This window comes from Capsicum annuum, chromosome 2, assembly GCF_002878395.1.
Source record: "Capsicum annuum cultivar UCD-10X-F1 chromosome 2, UCD10Xv1.1, whole genome shotgun sequence".
NCBI lineage: Eukaryota > Viridiplantae > Streptophyta > Magnoliopsida > Solanales > Solanaceae > Capsicum > Capsicum annuum.
Window position 1 is genome coordinate 90,812,045 of NC_061112.1, and position 9,158 is coordinate 90,821,202.

Below are 9,158 nucleotides of genomic sequence, written 5' to 3' on the forward strand. Positions count from 1 at the left end.
TTTTTTTTTTTTTTTTTTGTCATATAGTATATATTTAATTTTACTGAAATAATAGGGATAGGTGAAAAGGAGATTTTGTCTATTATGGAGTCTTTTAATCAAGGGCAAAAAATTCAAATCACTTTTTTAAGTGTCTTCACATTTTTAATATATTATTATATTATAGATATAGATTTTACATATATTTAGTTATGGTAATGCTACAAAACCTACAACCTAGGAGTCCTTATTTATTCATGCTACTTATTCTCAAATCTATTCATCCTTTTTTAACATATTCTTTTATTCTCAAATTTATTCATCCTTTTTAAACATATTCTTTTTCCCTTTATAAATTATTTTACATATATTTAGTTATGTAAAAAGAATTTACTGTTAAAATTTAGCTCACTTTTTAAAGTATATTTTCCTCTTTCTCTTATAATAGTATAATAATATATTTTAATACTTCTTTTTCATTTAGATAAAGAAAGAAAAAACCTTACCTACATTGACTTACAATCTTACCATATATTTTGGGACTCTTTAATTTTTTAATAATTAATAAAATATATGAAAAGATAATTTTGTATAAAATAAAGACTTTTAATGAAGGGCTAAAAGTTCAAATCACTTTTCTAAGGGGATTTACACTTTTAAATTAGTGTATGCGCTTTGCGTATGTACCTATATGTTCAATGTTAATCATGTGAGTGACCCTCAAAATAATTTAATTTATATATAAATTAATAGCCTTGATAAAATACTAATAATTTAATTATTCAATTTTCTAAAATCAATTTATTTTGAAACATATGTCTAAAAAAATATTTTTTTTTATAAAAGAGAAATTGAACCAATGGTCTATTGAAAACAATCTCTCTATCATAAAAATAGAGATAAGATTTGTGCATATTTTACTCTGCTCAAATTCCAGTTGTACAATTATAATTAGGGAAAAAAACTTCTTTTTTTTTTAATCTTATGAAAATAACTTCTACTAGTTCATACTCACATAGAAATACTTATATTTTTTCAAAAACTTGATCAAAAGTCTATTTAGCATACAAGTTTGAAGATTTTATTGTCATAGCTCAAATTGGGAATTTTAATTATTAGTATCAAGTTATAATTAGTTGATAAAGTATCCTAAGCTTTTGATAAAGAATCTAAGGCACCGATAAATCATTACATGTAGTTGCTCAACTCTTCTGATCCATATAGAAACATTTATCCAAATATTCATATGATGTAAAGGGAAAAAGATTAAAGTAACTTATATTTCTTTCAATATTTAGTGTAACTAATCATTTAACTTGATAAAGTACCCAACATTCATCATCTATTCTCTGAATATGGCCATACAATTGATTTTTGTTGGATAAATTTATGTTATCAATGGAACAATCAAATCTTATAGCAAACATGCAATCAAGAAAAGTAGTCGTAGCATCAACAAAAAAATAAATAAGTAATTCATCTAAATAATAGCCGATAGATTAGGCTGAGATAACAATGCGGAACTCCATTTTATTAAAAAATTAAAATACATTACAATTATAGTTTTTCTTTAGAGAAATTTAATTAATTGTGAATTTATCTTTAATTTGAAGCTTTGTTTGAGTATGAACTTCAGATTCACATCAATAAAGCTTAAGATACATCTTTATGATTTCCTTTATCTTACTCTCGAAAAAATGATCAAGGCAATATTTCACAGAACTTGTCAATAAATCACCAACAAAAAAATGAAGTTTTTTATTTTTGTCTTCTTCAAATCTTGTACTTGTAGCTAGGTCTTTACCAGACTGGACGGATGGAAAGAAAAAGGAATCAAGGAATATACCTGATGGGACTCCTCCATCCAAAGCACTCACAAAATACTTTAAATTAAATGATGCAAATGGCACTGGTTCAAAGTTGTGATCCCTATACTCTACATGTGTGGATTGATCTTCAATGGCACAAAAGTAATAACTGATTTTTTTCTTAGTTGATTAGCTAGCTACCTACAGCATAGAACAAATCATAATAAGAAATAAGGCTCTCATTAGAAGAAAATAAATTTTTCAAAATAAATAATAACGTATATGCAATTGAAGATTATTTGAAAGGAGATCCATACCTCTGAATAGCACAGAAGAATCAATAAGTTCATAGTTATACAACTCCCCTATGAAATGCATGTAAGGAATAAGTCTTTGCTGTATTCCATAGTCACTCAACTCTAATCCCACCCTGATCTTCTTCAGAATTTATAGAAATTACAAAGTGTAAAATTTCAATTACAAAAGCAACATAAGTATATGACTCAATTAACTTATATATACCAGCAGAATAGGGCAAAATGAACATAGATGAATCATAAAACAAATGTAACAGTTTGGGATAAAGCCTATTAGTTGATCGATTGTTAAAGTGATTAAAGATGCATAAGTCTTCAGAATTATATAACAAATTAATTTTAGAAGCAAGAGAATTGATATAAACTAATTTTACACAAATCGATCTTGCCCGAGTTGACTCTTTGAGAAACAAAATTTATCTGACAATGTATATAAAGTGTCGCCATATCTATGACCCTAATGAAGTACAATAATAGAGAATTTTACTAAACAAATTTAAGATACAATGACATAAATTTAACTTTACCTGAGTCAAGAACTTTCAAAAATAATTTTTTATCTCCGTGAGGTAGAGATAAGATTTGTGTGCACTTTACTCTCTCCTTTAATAGAATACCAAGTTTCCTATCATTATAAATAATTTTAATATATAACTTCAAAAACTCAATTTTACCTAAATTGAGCGTGAGGTTGGGGTAAGATCTACAAGAACTTTGCTCTCTCCTCGAATAGAATTATTAATTTCTTCGAGCACTATGTCATGTTTTACCAAATTCAGAGTTACTTTCTTATCTTGCATTTCTAGAAGGTACAACTCACTTATACATACTTGTCAGGAAAGCTCTGTTTTGAGGGTCTTTGTTTAAATCCTGATCTTATTTCTGATTCATGTAGTATTAGCATGTTGTACCTTCCTTACTTTCTGTTGATTATTCTTTCAGTATGAACAAAGCAGGACTGCTTTCAGTATTGTATTGATGGAGTCACGAACAACTATCATCGATCCAACGAAATCTTTCAGAAACAACCTCTTTATCTCGATGAGATAGGGGTAATATCTGCATCCAATAACTTCAATAGTATGACGTTTTTTAAAAATATTATCTCAACCTCATTCTAATTCTTAAAAATATAAATACTATCTTTTATATGAACAACACCTAAACAATAACCTATATTATGTTATGAAAATTTTATGTCAATATAATGAAATTTCTTATCATCATTAGTAGAGTCCTACCAGCTGCTTTTGTGATAACCATATGAAGATGGAACGTATTTTTGGTAGAAAAGGCTTAATATCAAAATTCTATTGTCTTTTTTCTAAAAAGATTAGAAAGGAATAGAATAGTAATTATATTCCATACGTACATATTTTATATAAACATTTATTTTTCATAAAGTTTGCAAAAATAGTGTAAAATTTGTTTTTTTTTTTATTTTTTATTAAAAAGATTCAATGTAATGCTTACCTTATATTTTAGGATTCCTAATTTTAGAAAAAGTCTTATTATATTTGTTAAGATTTTAATCCCATATATTTTAGGATTCAATATCATAAATATAATTAAATAATAATTTGAGGAAAAAAGTGAAAAGATGATTTTGTCTAAAGTAAAGACTTTTAATGAAGGGCAAAAAATTCAAATCACTTTTGTAAGGTCCTTCACACTTTTAATATATTATAGATATATATATACACACACACACACCCCTAGTAATACTTGTCTTACGTTATTACAACTTCAACAATATACGCGTGTCTACATTGACAGAAAATAGTATATCTATTTCCTCAATAGTACGATATCAACGTATTATTCAAAATATTTTGATATATAGATTCAGTTATCTAGCTTTCGATTACTGCATATGTCACTACACGAGATATATGTATATATAAATATATCCAATTAGCTATTTGCTTTCAATTGTGTATTATATACATCACATACACGATTTTACTATCCCGTAATAATATACACCGTATTTTACATATACTCAGATGAATTATCAGTTAGTTTATCTTATATCATTAATATACCGTCACTATATAATATGTATATATAATATATATATATACCTATACATACAAACAGATATACACACTATCGACTATATCAATTTCTTAATACGTACTATATACATCACATATGTACACGAGTAAATTATCAGATAATAAAATGTGACATATTTCATATACATACTCTGATGAGTTATTGATTAATTTGATTAGCTTACATTAATATAACTTCAACATACAGTATATTATTACTTCTGTCCTTTGAAATCACGGTATTCAATAATAAGTTTGGAAAGATTCTACTAGTTTTTAACTACATCGTTCATCAATCGATTACTACATCATATGTGTGTGTGTGTGTGTGTATATATATATATATATATATATATATATATATATATATATATGAACTCTTGAATGCGTACTATGTATACATCACATCCACAAGTATATTACCTCATAATAGAACACATTCATTATATTCTGATGAATTATCGATTATATATGTACGTTACATTATTATAACTGTAATAGAAACATAATATCATTATCTCAACGGTATGATATATATACACATATTCAAAATACAAAGATTATGCATGTTTAATGTCATTTAACATATATACAAAGGAAAATATTTATTTTATTTATTGAAACATCAGTAAAAGATAAATATTATGTTTAACGTAATTTATTTATTTTATTTGATATATTTTTTAATGTATTTTAAGAATATTTATTTTTTAAATAAAACCGACCACGTGTGGTCGGTTTTTTAAAATTATTTTATTTTTATTTTTTAAATTCTAAAACCGACCATTAAACTATTTTAAATTTAACTTTTAAAATAAAACCAACCACAAGTGGTCGGTTTATAAAATCATATATATATTTTAAATAAATAGACCACACGTGTTCAGTTTTTTAAAATTATTTTATTTTTTATTTTTTGAATTCCAAAACCGACCACTAGTGGTCGGTTTTTAAAATATTTTAAATTTAATTTTTAAAATAAAATCGACCATGAGTGGTTGGTTTATAAAATTATATGTAATTTTTAAATAAATCGACCACAAATGATCAGTTTTTTGCAATTATTTTAGTTTTTATTTTTTAAATTAAAAATCGAACACTTGTGGTCGATTTTATAAATTATTTTAAATTTAATTTTAAAATAATACCGACCATATGTGGCCAGTTTTTAAGTAAATATATTTTTTAAATAAACCGACCACAAGTGGTTGGGTTATTAAAACTATTTTACTTTAGTTTATTTTAAATTAAAAAACCAACCACAAGTGGTCATTTTTTTATTTATTATTTTTTTAAAAATAAATAATAATTAATATAAAAATTATTGAAATTATTATTTTGGAATTTTAAAATATAAAACCGACCATATGTGGTTGATATTTTGCAACCACATGCTAGTGGTCGGAAAAACTATTTTTTTAGTAGTGATAAATGATGCTTCTTTTAGGAAAGATATGGTCAATGAAAATTTGATTCTGGAAGGACAAAGAGGAATAAAACCGAAAAGAAACAAAAAATGGAAAAAAAAGAAAATGAAAAATGACAAAAAAACTGAATCATGACAATACCATGTTTTATATTAGTTCATCAGAGAGTGATTTGATAATTTAAGAATTTATAATCTAGCTCCCCACGTCATTAGATTATCCCATCATTACTTAATGAACTTGTAACACCACACATTTTCCGACTAATCTTTGAACCGTCGTTCTTACGTGTATAAGTTATAATCCAAATGATTCCCATGTGAATATAAGTTTCATGATCTTTATCCTCGTGTTTGATGTGATTTTGAGGTAAAAAATGTTCATAGCAATGACTTAGAACAAAGTTGAGGTAAGATCATTTGATTCGTCCAAAGTTTGGTATTCAATTCTATAAGGGTATACTTTAAACGTGTATAACTTTTGATATACATGGAATTTTCAGTTTAAGACCCACCAAATTGTAGATAATTGAATTATATTTCCAAATATACCAATTTCACCTAAATCTAATACTTGAACGAAAATTTATAGCCATTTTTGTGTGAGGCAGAAAGTGGAGATGATATGCCCGCGCCGCCCGGGTTATTGCACCGGGATAGATGAAGTGCCGTGGGTTCTACTCCCCCGGGCTAAAGTGGGCGACGCCTGGTCCATTCTCCTAATTTTTAAAACTCCTTAAGGGTCAAGAGGCACTTTTGTCCTTTCCTCTCAACCTCCAAACGTCCAAGGGACGATTTTAAGCATCCAAAATAGCATTAGTGTAATACCCCCAAAAATCCAAACCAGTATTAGCGCCACATTTCAAGCTCATGAATAGTACATCATGGTTATTGTATAGTTTTATGAGCAAGTAACATGTATATTAAGTCTTCAAATAACTCCTTGCTATTAGACGAATCAAAACATTCCTTACCAATTGAATTCTTGGGAAAGATACTGCTATAGTCAACTTTGAATAAGCATATCTCTCGTTATACTACGAACTTTTGATCTCATGACCTACCAAAAGATATATAATTTAATTATCTTTCCAACTATACCAATTTTGCCTAAATTCGATATCGAAGCAAGGAGTTATGCCTATTTTACTCCGGCATGTCAGGCTAGGAAATTGAGTGATGATATTCATGATAAGCTGTCACGCTCGTGACGGCCTATCACCAATGTCGTCAGCCCTGTACAGATTTTCACCCCCAGTAGCGATATTTTGTGACAATCCATCATGCCCGTGATGGCCTATCACCAATGTCGTCAACCTTAACCAGAAAACCAAGATTTCACCTTTTTGTGACGACAATTCGTGACGACCTATCACTAGTATGACGACTTGTCATGAATGTCGTCAACTATTTTTTTCAGCAATTGAGGGACATTTTTGCAAGGGTATTTTGGTCTTTTCCTTCACTTCCCATGACTTATAACCCTTAAGGAGCGTATTATCTTTCATTCTCTTTCGTTAAACATCTCAAAAAGCTCTCTCATACACTCTCAACCATAAGATTAGGGTTTTCTCTCAAGATCATCTCCTCAAGAACAAGAACATTCTCTCCCAAAGGGGTTAAACCCTAGTCAAGAAAAATCAAGAACAAGCCTAAGGATTTCTTCAAGAACCTTCAAGAAATATTAGATCTCTTTCAAGATCAAGCTTTAAGGTATGCGTAATGTTCATTCATGGATCCCTTTCATCCATGGAGCTCAAGAATCATGTTTTAAATTATAAATTATGATTTTCGTGTTGTGTTATGACTATAATCATGTTGATGATTGTTTATTGGATTCAAGGTTGTATCTTGATGTATTTTTCATGAAGCATGTGAGTAGGTTAGTTGAAACCCATGAATTTTGGATGAATTAAGATTGTCAAATTGATAAGTACACCTATGCCCAAAGTTGTGCATGTAAGGTGTTTGATAAAATGCCAAGAATGATAGAATACATATTTTTATGACTTAATAGTGCTTAAATAACATGCCCATGTTCTATTCTTTATGATTCCACATGAACTCCACGTTATTGTTGTGTGTTATTGTTGTGATATGGAATGAGAATGATATTAAAGCAACATGAGTATATACATGTTGTGCGCATCCCTTTCCATGTATAAGATATTGAGAATCAAGTGTAGTATGAAATCCCCTACTTATGATATTGTGAATTGTGGACTCTATTCTTATAATCAAGTCAGTCATATGTGTCGGTTTCCTTCCATCGTCTTGGGGGTACTTGTACCCGAAATAATATAGTTGTGTGCCTAGTTCCATGTCATGTTATCACGATACTCTCAATCAAGCCATGGTCTATAGAATTCAGTTAGTCATGTGACTCAGGAAAACTCAGAAATCTCAGCAGTCTCAGTAGTCCAGTAACCTCAGTACTCAGTAATCTCAGTGATCTCAGTAACAATAGTATTCCTAGCGATCTTAGTAATTTCAGTACTCTCAGACAGTCCTTAGAACTCAGTACATTCCTTCAGTCAAGGGAACTCAGTAAACTTAGTTTAGCTTCGCTAAACACTACCACTAGTATCAGTTTAGTTAATCAGTATCAGTTCAACTAATCAGTTCAGTTCAGTTATTCAGTTTAGCTCAGTTATCCAGTTCAGTGTTTTTTAGATGGGAGTAGGATTCAGCACCGAGTGAGCCTAGGGATGGGGACTTAACCGCTAGAAAGGATGGAGATCCTTAGAAGCAATCCCTAGGTTCTAAAACTATATAGCAAACATAGGTACGAGATGTTACCCATTAGATAGGACTGGCATACTAAGGGGTCACCCATTAGCACATTTATATGTATAGGATTAATCCCAAGAGTTACCTGCTAGATGAGGACTGACTCTACAACAGTTATCTTTACTGGTGGAGCGGTACTGACACCCTTCCAGTCAGGGTAGAGATTTGACCCCAGTCAGCTTAGCATGGGGCATGTCGGTTAGATGAATATATCCCATAGTTTCAGTTATAGATTCAGGACTGTTAGATATTGTCAACTTAGTTCAGTAGTATAGATTCAGTACTGTTAGAGACAGTCAATCCTTATCATTATAAATAGACTTCAAGATCACCTATTAGACAACACTTATCTCAACTATCATTAAATAGTATCAAAATTATCAGATTTAAAGATCACCAGCTAGATAGGACTGATCTCAAATTCAGTTACTTTATATAGAATGAAACTCAGATAGTTCCATCAGAACTCAGACTGTTAAATATAGTTTCTCAGTATCAGTTACATTAATCTTGTTGATCATCACAGTTATATCAGTCATGTCAGTTGTCATAACTTATGTTATCAGTATTCAATTTCATGACTGTTAGACATAGTCAATCAGACCAGTTCTTCATAATTCAAACTGTCAGAAATAGTCATTCATCTATTCAGTATCTCAGTATCAGTAAAGTCATGTCGTCAGTATTCAGATTTAGTAGTTAGTATCATCATGAGTTCAGCTATAGTTGCTTATGCATGTATGTATTCTCATGTTCATATTAGTCAGCATTGTTCATGCAT